Source organism: Protopterus annectens, chromosome 14.part0, assembly GCF_019279795.1.
Source record: "Protopterus annectens isolate FY-2018-M chromosome 14.part0, PAN1.0, whole genome shotgun sequence".
NCBI lineage: Eukaryota > Metazoa > Chordata > Ceratodontiformes > Protopteridae > Protopterus > Protopterus annectens.
The window spans coordinates 584,759,748-584,777,395 of record NC_056748.1 but is presented as its reverse complement, the minus strand read 5'-3'; positions in this window follow the sequence as shown (position 1 = coordinate 584,777,395).

Genomic DNA, 17,648 nt, shown 5'->3' with positions numbered 1-17,648 from the left:
CTAAAACAGACTTTGCTTTTAAAATTAGGCTGTTTTATTGTAGTATTCCTAGACTTCTATACATACACACACACACCACACTACACCACACACACACAAAGATTACATATAAAGTCTACACTGATTATTTCTTCTTTGATATTTGGAAAGCCTTCTGTAATCGCTCAGCATATAACGCAGAGGCTGGGTCTATATTAGAACACCGAACTTTCAAAATTTCGAGTGTTCTAATATCGAACCCTATGAATCGAAAATTTAAAACATCGAACATGCAGAACAGCAGATATTTTCCTAGGGAAAAAATTTGCTGTTCCAAAACACATACACACAACACAAGCACACCAAACAAACAGCAATCCACACACATACACCTAAACTCTTATACCTAACCCTACAATAAACTATACGTACACCACTAACTATCCACTTACCTTAACCCTAAGGTCCGTCACTATCGCACAGTCACCTCACCTAACCCACCGTAACCCTCACGTCCACACAATCGCACACTTACCAGACCCGCGCCCTAACCCACCCTAACCCTCACATCCACACAATCGCACACTTACCTGAACCCGACCCGTAACTTTCCACCACAGTGCTGAAAATACCAAAGCAACAGACAACCAAATTCTTTCCCTAGGAAAAAAAATCGGTTTTCTGTTTCTTCGATATTTTCAGCGGGTCGATATTAGAACACTCAACATTTTGAATGTTCGGTGCTCTAATATAGACCCCAGAGGACTACCTGTTTTTGACATTTCAATGAATATTTTGATTCGGGCAGGATTAAAAATCATTCAGCTCTGAATTTAATGCAAGCTTTAAAATAAGCAGCAAGATAAAAAACTCATCTGTTTCTACCAGTTACTGGAAGTTAAGTCAGTAGCTTGGCATTTACTATGCAGAATTTTATTTTCTATTACGTATGTATTTTTTTTCCTTGAAGGTAAGGTTAGTGTTGTAGATGTCTACTGGAAGTATTGGGATGTGCTTTGCTTATTGTGGTATGTAAAACAAAATTAATCTGATATCTTCTAAGCCACTCAGCTAATTTTGCCATACATTTAGTACAAAACAGTGGCAAAACAGCATCAAGATCACGCACAAAAAAGACAGACTTCTAGTTGATAGTAGAAGTCTGTCTTTTTTGTGCGTGATCTTGATGCTGTTTTGCCACTGTTTTGTACTAAATGTATGGCAAAATTAGCTGAGTGGCTTAGAAGATATCAGATTAATTTTGTTTTACATACCACAAGTCTTTTTGAGAAGTCTTGCCTGGAACCTTGCATGTAAAAGCATACACTAATATTACTGTATCTGTAAACATCTCCTGTACTAAGATACATTTTCGTGGTTGCCACAGAAAGGCCTTCATACTGCAGTTTAGTCTGTAGAACCTAAGTACTTGTGCCAAATAGGTTTCATAATCTGGGTGCAGATAAGTACTGGTGTTTACTCAAAAAAAAATTAAGTTTAAACATTTTAAAAAACATACAGCTCCCTCTTCTGCTCACTCTTCAGTTGTCTGACTGTAAAAGTTACAAATTCATGCTGAATGGTTACTGCAGGGACCACAGCTACTTTGGTTTTGCTAGTTTACACCTTAAAGTTGTTTACAAAGCAGTAAGTAAGTGCTATCCATGCTTTTGGGGGGGGGGTTCTGGCAGTCTTTGTAGTGGTTTATAAAAAAGCTAGTTAGTTTTCTCTTTCTAGTTTAGTATGTGGGGGGATGTTAAGCTCCTGTTGTGGGAAATCTCTTGTATCAATGGTCAGCAACAAACCAGGTGCCACTTTTGTCTGTATTATGTAAAATTATTCTAAAAAACAGAAAAGAGTAGTAACGTCTTGAGAGTATGCTGAGTTACAGTCATTGGGACAAGCATAAGAATGCAGTAAAACCAGAAAGTCTTGACTGTATAGAGCATTCAAATACCTGTGTGTGATAGGCGTGAAGTTATTATGCTTCTTTTGCTCAGAATCTGTACAAAAGAACGTTTTTTTCTTGTTTGAATCTTATCACAATAGGCCTTATTAGTTTGCATTGCTTTTTAATATTGGTTCCCAAACAAATAAGTATTTTGTTGGCGCATTAGATGGTTACAGTTAAGAATAATCTGTGCATTTATTACTGTTTCCTTCTTTTTCAGATTATATTGTTGAATTAAAAGAAATACTAACCTGCTACTTTGGGTCTGTATTATGACGTCGAAACGCAGTAACAGAGAATACGAAAAGGCCAACAAGTGTTCAGAGAAATACATTTCTGCGATTCGCTGAAAACTTGTTGGGTAAACAAATACTTGCCCCGCAATGCTACAAAACTTATTTTACCTAAACCAGACCCACCCATGGGGCGGCTTTGCCCCCCCCCCACCCCCCACCCCCAACTAAATATACCAACTCCGAGATCACACTACAGTGGAGAAAAGGGCAAAATTGTGTAGTTGGCCAGCTACATCTTTGCCCTGTAAGAATTCAGCAAATCGCGGAAAAGGATTTTGCTGACTATGTGTTGGCCTTTTCGTATTCACTGTTACGGCATTTCGACGTCATAATATAGACCCGCTGCTTTCCAGCATTGAAACAGTTTAGTAGCAGTAGCTTTGCCTATCTGATGTCACTTGAAACCTCAACTCTTAAACAGAGCTGCAAGCTCTGACGTACAGCCAGACAAGTATGATGTGGTCTCATTGGATAGCAGCTGTCCTGGACTACTCTTCCAGAATGATTTTGTGCAGGGCTTTGAGCCCTCTGCTCCAAACAGGGATAACCCACCAATTGTGTGCAACTGACAGACTGCATTACAGTGTGTTCTAATCATGCATTGCTCAGGTATGCTGTTTCTATAAGGCTACATGTAAATCTTTTTAGCAGTAGTAAGCCCTAGCAATACCAATAGACAGTAGTTTGCATAAAGCTGAGTATGAACAGCAGTTAGTAAACACAAGTGTGGTGCTATCATGACTGCAGCAAGGAGGTCTAGGATTTAAAGTTACAGTAAATGTTAATAACGCAGTAAACACTAAATAATGTCATATCCACTTTTTTGTTGATATTACATGTAAATTTATATGTATGTGTATACACACACACACACCCCTCACACCTCCTTATCTCTAAATATGCTAACTTTGAGCTCATACAGCAGTTTTTATTATGAATTTTTTCTTTCTCCCACTGTTCTACAGTCTCACTGCAAGTACGTACGTATGTGTGTGTCTATATTATTGGCAGTATATCGCTTAAAAAGGATTTTACACTGAGGAATAGTGTCATGCTTTTTGCTTGCCGTAACCATTTAATAAATGTGTCTACTGGAATCAACAGTTAAATCTTTTTTGCCTTGATATTTCATTTGTTGTCATCTGTAGTGTTTGCTGCACTGAACTTTTCATGCTTGTAAGAGTCTTTGCAAAAAAAAAAAAAAAAGCAGATATGTTTTTGGCATTCTTGCTTGTTGTAATTTGTGTTTTTATGAAGTAATTTGTAGAAAGAAGAATCTGTACTGTTCAAAGGCCTTTTTTATCATTTTTTCTGCACATATTTTTAATTTATTGTCTATGCAAACTGTGTGCATTACACTAACATTTTATATTGCTGGTTAATTGTATGATCACAGAGATTTAGGGGTACGGCCAGTATTTCATTTACATTAGTTTGTCATAACTTGGGTCTGAAGCAGTAAATGTAATGACTCATAAGCAATCATAGAAACTACATTTGAGAATTCAGAGATGAATAATAATTATTAAATTAATTCCAGGATGTGTGAGAAATAAAGGTTTCTGATCCTTCCTATCTCCGTAAATGTATAATGTGGTACCCATCTTAGTCTTAATGAAGAACCATGTTAGTGTTATGCACAAGTTTATTAATTTTGTAATAGGATGACCAGTTTAAGTAGTTACCATACTTGTCTTGTTTTGATTGCTGTTTAGATGTTTGTTATAACTGAAAGAATCTCATACAGATCTGTTCTTGCCCTCTGTGAATCTAACTGCACGAAAAGCTGAGAAAAGTCAACTGACTTTTTGTAAATAAAAACAAGGGGAAAATGTTTTTGTCTGCTTCCTTTTTGGCCATCAGTGATAATTTGTCAGTAATATTTTTACATTAAACCTGTCACACAGGTTGAATGCATTATGATTTAACTCGCAGAATAGTCACAGGTGAGTTTGGGTAGTCCTGGAACTGATTTTTATTCTTTCAGTAATACTTTGTCAGAAAGTTGTACTTCGTATTATTGGTAGGTTGTTTGAAATTGATATTTATTCTCAATCCATATAATGTTTTATGACATTTAAAGTATTTCTTCTAAACTTTCTAGTGAAGTAGCTAGACCCCAGGAGTTACAACGTGACTGGCATAAGAACCATACAGAAACAGTTGTAGGTGGCATTATAGTGGATATTGTCTGACTATGGGCTAAGCCTGTGCTGTACTGGAAAACATCTTCCCAGGATAACTTCATTTTGCAAACTACCTGAAATGCATCTCTGTGTTGGCATTTTAATGTCCTGTGTTTCCTTACCCTCCTAGAGCACTGGACATTTATTTGGTATCCTTTATTTTATGAAGTCACAACCTTCGTTGGCCAACAGCAAATGTGCTCTGTATAAAGCAGATACAAAATGAGGCTGTACAGCTTTCTGTTGTCACATTCCTATTTGTCAAAGCTGTCTGAGTACATTCAGTCCTTGCACAAATTTGACTTGGAAGTTTTTTTTTAGCTCCATTTGAAACAATTACATGATATAGTGAATGGCATTCAGTCTTGGCTTTTTTATTTTATATACCTTAGTTATTAAAGTATATTTGTTGGGAAGAATCTAGACATAACCCCTGATCTGCCAATGGAAGTTTTCTCCATTTAATGAAGGGAAAACCTTTGCATGCTGTCCTAGCTTGCACTGTACCAGCAACACTAGGAAGTTATCACCAGCTCTCATTAGCCATGCATAAAAGTTGGATGTCCTATTCCAGTGTTGCAGTATTCTACATGTGGGTTTACCCTTTTTCCTTTCGCGTACATCCAGCCAGTATTCCAAAGTTTTTCAGTCCCTCAGAGTGCGTCAGGCATCTGATGTGGCTGCAGGTACGTGGGCCATAAAAGTGACATCTGCATGCACCAGCCCTCAAAACTTTTCAGCTGCCAGTCGTACGCCAGGTGTTCCTGCTACTCGCTGATGTCAGATTAGAAATAACCAGATAAATACCCCATGGGGGAACCTTTCAGCCTTTTTTTTTTTTTTTTTTGCCTAGTTTGTTCATGTCATCTGGAAGGGGCAAGTGTAAGTGCGGCTGGCACATTCCCCACAAAGACACCCACGATCAGTGCCCTGTTCGTTTGGGTAAAGAACATGACCATGAGAACTGACCTATTTGTCAGATGTTTGTCCCTAAGACCTTACATCGCCATTTGCATGCTCTGAACCTTTACCTAGAGAACCAGAGGTTAAAGCAACTTACGTTAGGGATGGAAGGTGCTTCCAACCCCCCGACAGGACCGCCTAAGAAGAGGGCCAAGTCCATGCAGCCTACCTCTTCTGCTGCGCGTCTACCGCCCGTACCTCAGCTTGTGGCTGACATCGGCCTGGCAGAGAAATCAGCTTCCACCAGACAGGATAAAGCAGGTACCTACGAGGAAGCCGCACAATCCCGAGCAGATGGCACGTTCATAGAGGCATTACCAGCATGGGACCAGCGATCTCTGTGGGCCCATCTGATTATGCCGATCCCATCCATTCTTCTGACTCGAGGTCTTCTCCTACACGAACACCAGCTAGGCCTCTTAAGAAGAAACAAAAGACCAAACATCTCTCTCCCCCGCCTGAAAGCACACCCAATTGGCAAGTTTCAGCCAAAGTCTATTCAATGCCTTCATGGCCCTACGCCATACCTCAGTAGGAAGCCCTAGCATAGTCCCTCCACTCTTAAGTCCTAGGCCTCAAACCTTGGATACTGTAAGGAGAGACGAAGAGGAACTTTCTGACTTCTCCTCAGAGGACTCCCTCTCTTACAATTCACAGAATTGAATTGTAAGAGCCCCTAGAATATGGCTCCCCAGAAGAAGAGTCCATTGACCCTGACTCCCCATTGAGGAATTAACCTTTGGGTAAACAATTTGCAAAATGAAAAACCACTTTAAGTGGGAATCCACTGACATGGCTGAGATGCAGAAGAGGTTCCATGACCTCCTACAGATGGACTCTCCCAGTCCTTCTGCTGTCCCTCCTATTCTGCCGGCATCTCTGGATGTCTTTTCTTCAGCATCCCTCAACCCTGGCTCACAACCTTCTACCTCACGCAGGGCTGACAGATTGTACAAAGTTCCATAATCAGAGAATTTTCTCCGTAAGTGCCCTCCTGCTGACCCAACCAATGTTTCCATCTCCATTGATAGGGCTTCCAAACTTCTACCTACTACAACCATTCTTCCAGCTGACAAGGACAGCGAGACAATGGAACATCTGGCCAAGAAGATCTACACTTTGGCCACTCTGTCTTTCAGGGCCACAAATTACCAGACTCACATGGCCAAGTACTCCTTAGCCCTGGTGGATAAAGCCATGAAGGAATTGGCCGAAATCCCAGACTGTGCAGCCAGAGCCTCACTGCCCTCCCTCCCAGCTCTCACCTTTCAGGTGAACAGACACTCCATAAGGTGCAGTTTTGATGCAGCTGAAGCCTCCGCTAGGTCAGCTGCATCAGCTTCTGCTTTAAGGAGATATTCTTGGCTACATCTACAGCTCCTCCCTGACAACTTCAGGGCAGAACTTATTGATGCCCTTTTAGATCATTCTGCCTTGTTTGGCACTAAAGTAGCTGACCTCTTTAAGTCTCTACATCAAAAAGGCAAAGAAATGCAGGACATCAAACACCTGCTAGTTTCCCCATTCCTGAATTCTATAGGAACTACCCTGCTAAAACTCAATTCATAAGGAAACAATCTCGCCCTATGGCTCCCTCCAGGCTCCGAAGGCCTCCTAGAAAACATCCCCCTCTGGCTAAAGCTTCTCCAGCTCCCAGCCAGAGGCTTCCCTTTCAAGATAGGGCAGGTAGTGTCTGACTACCTGCCAGCCTTACTACCCACCCCTCCTACCTCTCTACTCCTGTCTGCCCATCTCTCTCACTGTCTCCCTGTATGGTCCCATATTACCTGAGATAAATGGGCTCTTTCCATCATCCAGAATGATTACCTTATGACCTGGATCATCACCCCAGTACGAAAGGGCACTCCTCAGTCCCCCACCAGTCAGCTCCACCTCCTGTAACCTGTACTGCAAGCTCTGCTGACTCAAGACACCGTAGAACCAGTGCCTCTGGAAGCAAGAGGAAGAGGATTCTACTCCAGAATTTTTCTGGTACCCAGAAAGGATGGACCATGGAGACCTATACTTGATCTCTCGCTTCTCAACCTTTTTCCTAAAGGGTGTCCCTTCCTTCAGGATGCTCACTCTTCCCAGCTTCTTCCCCCTGCTCCTGCCCCAAGAGTTCATGGCAACCCTAGATATAAAGGATGCTTATATGCACATCCAAACAAAACCCACATTCAGGAAATACCTGAGGTTTTTGGCAGGCTCATCCCATTTTCAATTCTCTGCCTTGCCCTTTGGGCTTTCCACTGCACCCAGGGTATTCACAAAATGTCTGGCTCCAGTCATCTCTTATTGCAGGACAAAGGGTATCCAAATATTCCCCTACCTAGATAACTTGCTGATTCAGGCAGACAAACAGAAGACCCTCCTTCACACTCAGCTTCTTCTGTCCCTATTGCAGTCTCTAGGATTTCAGATACATTTCCCCAAATCTCACCTGGAGCCCACACATGACATTGTCTTCCTGGAGTGCAGGTTTCACACAGAGCTCATGAAGGCCTTCCTGCCACCAGACAAAGTGGTATCCTTGACAGAGCATCTGCTCTGCATCCTCTAAGCATCAACTGTGACAGCAAGGCAGTACCTGAGACTTTTGGGTTACATGGCAGCCACTATACCCATGCTCCCCTTAGCAAGACTGCACATGAGGAAGCTACAGTGGTATCTTCAGTCAGTCTGGACCCAGCATTCTCATCCCCTGGAATTTGGGGTCCCCTTCTTCCTTGCTTGAAACAAGAAATTCAGTGGTGGCTGGTACAAGTGGCCAACAACCCAGGCCTCCCTCTCAAAACACCCCCACCCACACAGATCATGCATACAGACACTTCAGATCTGGACTGGGGAACAATGCTTGGCCAAAGACATGTGCAGGGCTTGTGGCCAAATACACACAAACTAGAGCACGTCAGTGTCAGAGAGATATGGGCAATCCTCCTTGCTCTGCAAGCCTTTCTACCTTACCTCCAGCAAGGCCTATTCAAGATTTTCACTGACACCACTGTCTTCTGGTATCTCAACAAACAGGGAGGGACCAAAATCCTACCTCCTTTGCAGATTAGCTCTGCTGGTGTGGGAGCTGGCCACCTCCCAGGGGATTACCCTACAGGCAGTTTACATTCCCTCCCTTCACAACTTCCAGGCAGATTATCTCAGCAGAACCATCACAAACAACCATGAATTAATGCTTCACAGAGATGTATTCTTGCATCTGGTCCACTGGTGGAGTACACCTCAAATAGACCCTTTTACATTTTCCAACAGGCAGCTTCCAGTCTTCTGCACCAGGACACCCGACCCCAAGGCACTGACAACAGATGCCCTCTCAATTTCTTGGAAGGGGACATTTCTGTATGTTCTCCCCCCTCCCTTTAATTCAAAAGGTGCTGCTGAAAATTCAGCAGGACAGACCAAAAATCTCCCTACTTGCAAAGACATCACTGGTTCCCCCTTCTCCTTCATTTGTCCAAGGGCAATCGCCACAAGTTACCCCCCCCCCCCTCAGTGGACCTCCTCACATAGATACACCCACAGTGCCAGTCTCTGCACCTCACCTTGTTGTTGATAGGATTCTGATCCCCTTCAGACACCTGTACAATGAGGACATGCTCAATGTCCTGCAGGTGCCCAGGAAACCTAACATAAGAATATCTTACCTCTCAAAGTGGAAAAGGTTTTCCATATGGTGTCACAAAAGACAGTTGGACCTGCTGGCAAGCGGCAACCCTCTAATCCTGTCTTACCTGTGTGAACTATTGCAGACAGCTTTGGCCTACTCTTCTATAAAAGCACACTTGTATGCAGTCTCTGCCTGTCTCCCTCTGGATCCACCCCTAGCATCCAGACATCCTACCAAACTCTTCCTGAAAGGGGTAGTTCACCTAAGACCGCCCAGGAAACTCCCTTCTCCCTGGGATTTTAACTATGTACTGGAAAAACTCACTGTAGCTCCTTTTGAGCCAGCAGACAAAGCCTCCCTAAAACATTCCACATGGAAAACTGTTTTATTGGTGGCTCTGACCTCAGCCAGGAGGGTCTCAGAGCTACAAGGTCTGATGGCTAACCCACCATTCCTTGTCTTCCACCTTGACAGGGTTACTCTCAGAACTAACATGTCCTTCATGCCCAAGGTGGTGAATGACCTGGCTTTGAACCAGGTCATACACCTGCCCACCTTTTTCCCCAACTCGCAGGGGGGAAGTGAGAGAGTACTCCATTCCCTAAATGTCCACAGACACCTATCTCCATAAAACCAAGTCCATTAGAAAATCTGACCATCTGTCTCCTTCCACCACAGAGCCCTGTGGAAAGCAGTGACCAAACAGACCATTTCAGCCTGGATCTCCAGGGCCATTTCCTACTGTTACATATACCATAGGAAAACCTTGCAGGGCAATATTAAAGCCCATTCCACCAGAGATGTGGCCTCTTCAGGAGCCTTCTTTAATGGGCTAGACACCAACACAATCCTTGAAACAGCTACTTGGTCCTCATTGCACGCTTTCGCCAAACATTACAAGCTAGACCATATCTCTAGGGCCAGGTCGGGGTTTGCCAGGGCTGTCCTTCACAGATTCCTGGAAACTTCAACCAGACCACCACCCCATTCACAAGTGAGCTTTGGCACTCACCCACATGTAAAATGCTGCAACATTGGAATAGAAGGACATAGAAAAGTTGTGTAAAATCTTGCCATAACCATAGATGGCCTTCTCTTCCATGTTGCAGTATTCCTTCCCACCCTCCTGGCAGGTTGCACTTGCTCTTCTGGGTGGCATTGGACGGGCTATGCCCTTCTAGGACTGGCTGCAACTGGGGCCTTCTGTTCTGAGGGCTGGTGCATGCAGACGTCACTTTTATGGCCCACGTACCTACAGCCATTTCAGACGCCCGACACACCTTGATGGACTGAAAAAATTTGGAATACTGGCCAGACATATGCAAAAGGAAGAAGGGTAAACCCACATGTAGAATACTGCAACATGGAAGAGAAGGGCATCTATGGTTATGGTAAGATTTTACACAACTTTTCTTTTTCGCATAGGAACAGCCCCAAATTGTTGATGGATTTTGTTGCTGTGGTGAATCTGGGTTTTGTTATTTTTCAGTGGCAAAGTGGGAGTTTGTTTAGATAAGTATATTTACTAAAATAAGGTTCTCCACCCCCTTCTCAGTTAACCTCCATTTTGTGTAGCAGTGTTACTGCTATATGGTATAGTGTCTGGGAGATTTTCAGGATGGGTAAAAAATAAGACGGTCATTCCTTGCAAGTATGAATGAAAATCCTGCCCCAGGATTAGCATAGCAGGTGTCTTCAAACCCTCAACTTGTAGGGAAAAAGAATCTACCAAAGTTGGAAAAACTCCAGGTTACCCCTGGTACTGAATCCTCTTGTAGGACTTCCCCCTCCTACTTCCAAGGGTCGTTCCATGAATTCACTGAATAGGAAGTCAGATTTGGATAGAGATACTAAGCTTGTGGTATGAAAAGCTGAAAAATCTGCCCAGGTTGCTATGGTTTCTAACTCTGTTGCATTTTAGCCTGTACTTTTTGATTAGCCTGTTCCTCCTAAAAATAAGCACCATGAAAGGGTACTTCCCCATGAAATAACTCCCCCATCCTAAAATTGCTTTTCAGTAATTTTGTGTTCTAGCGTCCTACCCCGCCATCCCTCATCAGCATCCATCAGTTCCTGAAGGTCTGTGTCAGTTTATTCAGATTACAGAATAATGTGGTAGTTATTTTAGTATTCAGCAGATGGGTTCCCACTTTTCTCCTGTTAAAATCAATTTTAGTATTCAGCAGATGGGTTCCCACTTTTCTCCCGCTAAAATCAGGGGCCCGTGAGCATCTACCCTGCCTGTCATTTCCAATTTCTGTACTGACTGTTATGCACTAGAGATGGTTGAGACTCAGTTCTTACTTACTCACTAGATGACCCATCATTGTTGTCAAAATTGATTTCTCATTGGCAGTCTATACTCTTGGTCTCAACAGCTGTGATGATAATCTTGGCATTAACATTGCTGTTTCTGAACTTCCCTCATTTGGAGTCATTTGATGCCAGGGGCCATCCTTGATCCCATTATTTTCAGGCAGAGTATGCCATCCACTTAACTGGCCTTCTGATTAATCATCTTCAAAGCTCTAGTCGGGTTTTCAGTTGTTTTGACCACAAGGATTAGTATCAAACTGTTTGTTTTGGGGTTGGGCAGACCACTTTGGCTTCAAACTCAGGCCATACATCATTTGGCATCAATGCCTCTGGGTCAGTGGGCTTTTCCTACAGTTTGGCGTTACTGCTGACTACAATACCAGTAATGCAAGCATCCTTGCATAAGCCATCCCTTCTGAAGATTCGTGCCATGGCCAAGGGTCCACCTTTACCTATTATACCTGCCCTCCCTCCATATTGGTTAGGCCTGAGTCACCAGAGGGTGGACTTGGCAGTATGTAAGTATGGTTTCAGGAACTCAGTCCTCCCCTTTAAGGCCCAGGAGTAAAGATAAATGAAAGAGGAAACACGGGGTTCATATTACATTATCGAATTGTTAAAAGTTCGAACGTCATATGGTCGAACCCATATGATCAAACTTTTAACAGTTTGAAAAGCTAAAAAAAAAAGACTACCTGACTGTTTAAAGTGGGGGGGGGGGGCAAGCCTCCCTACACCCCCCACCCCTGCTCTTTAAATATACCAACTCAGAGATCACACTAAAGTGCAGGAAAGGGAAATCTTCCCATTCCGCACTGCACGGGGATCTCTGTTGAAACATTCGAACTGTTAAAAGTACAATCATATTGGTTCAAGCGTATGATGTTCGAACTTTTAACAATTCAATAATGTAATAAGCACTTGAGGAAACACTGGGACTCACCTGATTAAGTCTCCCACCCCAGTCACTAACAGTGACTAGGAGATTGATTCCCCCACCAATCAGTCTGATGACCCCAAATTCAGAGATACTCTGGAATTCATTTGGGCAAAGGCTAAATACCCCCAGAACACTCTCTCAAAGTTAGAAGATCATTCTTAGTGAGGCCTTCTAGTTGCAGAACTCTTTGCTGCACTCTTAATTGCTTCATCTGCTGTTAAGAAGGCCACCCGACTCTAAGGCCAATGCTTTCCACTCTCCTAATAAAATCACATGTGATATGCAGACTCAGAAAGTTTGGGATTTTGCCCTGCACATTTTCTTTGTGGGCATTAAACTATATGATAAAAATATTGAGGTTCCAAAGGGGAGTCAACTAATGAAACTGCTCACTCTGTGGAAGAGTTGCCAGGCATCCAACTGAAAACCACCCAGCAACGTAACCCTCAGTCTTTCCAGTACAAAATGTGGACCAATACTTCTCATAATGTGGAACACATGCTATCAGCTTGCTAATAACTTCTTCTAGGAAGCTGCTATGATTCTTAAAATGTCTTAATACTTAAATTATTTTGATGAATTAAAATGATGCAGCATTATTTACCATAGATATTCATTAAAATGTTCTTGGCAAAGAATGTGTGACAGACCTTTTCAATGTGGAATAGACTTTTTAAGACCCAAAATGGAACATTCCTCATGATGATGTACACTTGAGAGGTATGCACTGCAGTCACAAGCTAACTGAACCATTCATCTTGCACACAGAGCTATGGATGGTTCACTGGGGATGGCAGACACTTGAGTACGTATTCGTTATTCTGCCTATCTCCATCTGACTGAGTATGCCAAAAACACTGTGGCAGAGTTCATTATGCCATGTTTGATGGAAGCTTAATGTTTGCACCCAAAGTGAAATCGTAGCTGGAAGAAAGGGTGACACACTGAGGTTAGGTTCAACTTCTAGGCTGTTCAGCATCCATTCTTTTTGAATCAGTGGTGTCTGCATCAGCTTTGGTTTTGATGCTTCCAGCAGAATAATTTGCATGGTTTTGGGAAGGAAGAGTTCTGGTGGCTTCCAAAATGGTTGAACTATGAAAGAATGAGGATGTTCTTCGTGTTTCACTGTTGCAGTCATCTCATTTGGGTTATCTGCTTGCAGTAGCCCTCAGTCGGCCTGATTAACAAAGTCTTGGGTCCTGCATCGGTTACTGTCTCATCTTCCATAACGTCAGGTAGTCAGGGGTATAAAGCATGCAGCCGATGCCATTACATCAGTCTTTCTTGCTGTGCGGTGCCCAAAGCAGAAACAGTTCGCAAGTGCTAGTCGGCTGACTCCTGAAATTTTCGTTTTCGAGTTTCAGAACCGAAGTCTTCAACTAAGCTAAGTATCCCATTGGGGAAACTTTTTCTTGCTCTAAACCGATGTCAGTAAAAGTCAGTAATTGTATTTCTTGTGGAAAGCAAATACCTCATAAAGATTTTCATTCATACTGCATTCCTTGCCTAGGCCCTGACCACGGTGTACCTCGCTGTCGGTTTTGTGCCTTATTTAAACAACGAACTATTCATCGTCTGTTTATTTACGCTTCTAAATATTTTGGTACTCAGTTCAACTATCCAGATATGGCTTCGGTAAGCCACCCCACTACCGACATTCCGAAAAAACGCAAAGGTGTAAAGACAGAGACAGACCGCATAGGTCCAAATCTGCCGACGACGCTTCTCCTAAGCTAGTCGGCAGTTTGCCGGAACTCAGTGAGGTGCTTTTGCAGCCCCTGATACCCAGTACTTCAGATTCACAGGCCTCTACTGAGACCCATTTGGAGCCCGGTATGCTGCGAGATGCTTCAGCTGTGGAACCTGCGGATGTCTCTACCTTGGATGAGTCTGGAGCCGCTGTGCAGGCACCGGCTTCTGAGGGTGTATTCAGGCCTACTGACTTGCATATTAAACTGTTGCCATCTAAATCTTCAAGGCCTAAAACTCGATCCATGCCTAGAAAACCAATGCCCAGACAGCATGGTCAGGCCTCTGTGCCTAAAAAACAAGTGATAAGAATGGCTGAAGATCTTAATACTTTAATCAGGGGAAGCCAACCTTCCCCCTCTAAGAGACCTAGGACTGAGTTTTCTTATGATTCTTCTGATCAGGATTCTGAAGTTTCCGATGTTCATTGTGCATACAGCAGCAGCCATTACAGATGGGTTATCCTGCCGTCAGGCGGGTCCTCGGTCGGCCGAATTCCAAAGTCTAGGTCCGGCGTCGGTTGTCGTCGCTTCTTCCCTGACATCAGTGCGGCAGGGCTATAAAAGAGGCAGCCAACGCCATTTTCATCAGTCTTTCTTGCCACGCGGTGCCCGAAGCAGAAGCAGTTCGCAAGTGCCGGTCGGCCAGCTCCTGAGATTTACGAAAGTATTTCAGCCGAAGTCTTCTTTAAAGCTAAGTACCCTGTTGGGGAATCTTTTCTTGCCTCAGACTGATGTCAGACGAAGTTAATAATTGCATTTCTTGTGGGAAGCAAATACCGCATAAGGATTTCCACTCTTTCTGTATACCTTGCTTAGGCCCAGACCACGATGTCTCGGCCTGCCGTTTTTGTGCTAGGTTCAACAAGCGCACTATTAAGTGCCGGGCGGAGTTCGCCTTTCATTATTTTGGCAAAAAAATTTAATTATATCATGTCGTCGGATACACCAACACCAGTTCTAAGCAAAAGACGCAAAGATAAGGACCGACATCTGAGGTCTGCACCGGGTACTGAGACCATGCTTAGGCCGACTACCGGTTCACCGGTTCTCAGCAAGGTGCCTACGCCGCCCCTGAATACCAATGAAACTATTTTACTGGTGACTTCAGTACCCGAGGTCGCAGGCTCCTCGGTCTCCATTCCTACTGCAGTTACCGACACCACTTGGGGAAACTCAAAATTTAGTCAGGCCTGCCATTTCTGAAGGCGTCTTCAGGCCTTCCACCTTCTCTATTAAATCCTTCACTAAATCTAAAGCAGCCATGAAAACTAAAAAACAGGGTCCTCAGACCTCCTCTCAAGGCCCCATGCCTAAAAAGCAGATGCTTAAAATGGCTGAGGATTTGATAACTCTCATCAGGGGTTCCCAACCCCCCTCTGACAAAAGACCCAGATTGGAGGAAGACTACCCTTCCTCAGACCAGGCTTTTATTACCTCAGAACATTCTGAGGACCAGGATTATGCCTATTCCCCTTTCAAAGACACTGATGCTGAGGAGTCTATTCCCTCGGTCCCCCCCCCCCCGAGGACTACTCTTTTGGGGAAACTCTGCATACTTTGAGGGAACACTTTCACTGGGAAGGCCAAGATTACTCAGATTCCAAGAAAAGGCTCAGGGAATTTCTACTGCTCCCCCAGCATAGGCCCCTGGCTATCCCTCCTGTTTTAGATATTTTGGAGGATGTGTACGCAGAAGCCAGCCTTAATCCAGATTCTTTACCTCCAGCCCCTGTTAAACCAGACAGGTATTACCGGGTCCCTGATTCTCACCAGTTCCTTTATAAAAGCCATACTGCTGACCCAGAAACTATTTCACAGGGTCCCAAGGGAATAAAGGCCTCTACTGCTAAAAACCCTTTACCTTCAGAGAGAGATTCCAGAGCATTAGAAAGGTGGGGGAAAAAGGTGTATACATCTGCCACTTTAACCATGAGGGCATTAAACTGTCAATTCCATATGTTAAAGTACCAACAGTTTTGTTATCCCAGTTAAAAAGCAAAATGACACAAACAGAACAACCAGATTTGAAAGAGTTGCAGGATTTGTTGCATGGTGCAGTGCAAGTGGGTAAACATACCTTGCAGTGTGGTTTTGATGCTTTAGAGGCCTCATGTAGAGCTGCTGTCACGGGGTCTGTTATACGTAGACATGCTTGGCTCAAAGAGCAAACCTTACCAGATCATGTCAAAGCAAAGTTATTAGATGCACCACTTCAAAAAGATGTATTATTTGGTGTTAAAGCTGAGGAGGTACTAAAGAAAATGGAGGAAAAAGCGAAATCTATGCAAACAGTGAAAGATTTCCTGCAGGTACAACCTCCACACTTCAGCAGAAACTGGCCTTCAAAAAATTGGTCCTTTCCAGCCATGGACAGACCTCAAAGGGGCAGATACAGATGCCCAAGGGGTAGAGGACAACCTCAAGGATCTTACAGAGCAAGACAGTGGCAAGCACCAACCCCAAGAGGTGGAGAAGATAGATCACAGTCATTTAGAAAATGGACACAATGACTTCCCCCTATGCCTGCCAAGCAAAGCTTTAATGGCAGCACCTTTGGGCAGAAAACTGGCATTATTTTCAAAAAAACTGGCATATTGTTACAAAAGACAAATGGATTCTGGACATTATAGACAGAGGCTACAGGTTCCACTTTCACACCCTTCCAAAAATGAGAGGCATGCCAAACCTGCCACAAAATCAAAGGGCAGAGGCACAAAGACAAATTTCCGCTCTCATGGATATGAAAGCAATTCAAGAGGTACCTGCAAAAGAACAAGGTCAAGGTTTTTATTCCAGACTATTCCTGGTACCAAGGAAAGATAAAGATTGGAGACCTATCTTAGACCTATCCATCCTAAACACATATCTACAGGTGCCAAAATTCAAGATGCTCACATTACAGCAGCTTCTTCCCATGCTGGGCAAGGAGTCTTGGCTGGTAACATTGGACCTCAAGGAGGCATACCTGCATGTCCCTATCAGACAAGATTGCAGAAGATACCTCAGATTTCTTGCAGGTTCACCCCATTACCAAATCTCTGCATTGCCCTTTGGCTTATCTACTGCACCCAGAGTGTTTACGAAATGCCTGGCATCAGTAATTGCCTTCTGCAGACTACAAGGAATACAAATCTACCCATATCTGGACGACTGCCTGATCCAAGCGGACAGCAAGGACATTCTATTGCAGCATCTGGCGTTTGTAATAAAGCTGTTAAACTTCCTGGGATACACAGTGAACAAAAAGAAATCGAAACTAATACCTTCTCAACAGATAATTTTCCTGGGTGCCAGCTTAAATACAACTACCCAGATGGGGCCTACCTCACGCCAGACCAACAAGGGCAACTGTCTCAATACTTCAGCAAAATGGCATCTTTCACCAGACTAACTGCAAGGAAAGTCCTGCAGGCTCTGGGATTCATGGCATCTTGCATCCTACTAATCCCATGTGCAAAGCTGCATATGAGGAAACTACAATGGTACCTAAAAAACTTATGGTCTCAACACAGCCACAGCTTGGAAACAATTATACCACTCATTCCATGCCTTCAAAAGGAATTTTTGTGGTGGGCTCAAGCATGCCAAAGAAACACAGGTCTCCCTTTCTGTGTACCTCAAGCAACTCAAATCATCACAACGGA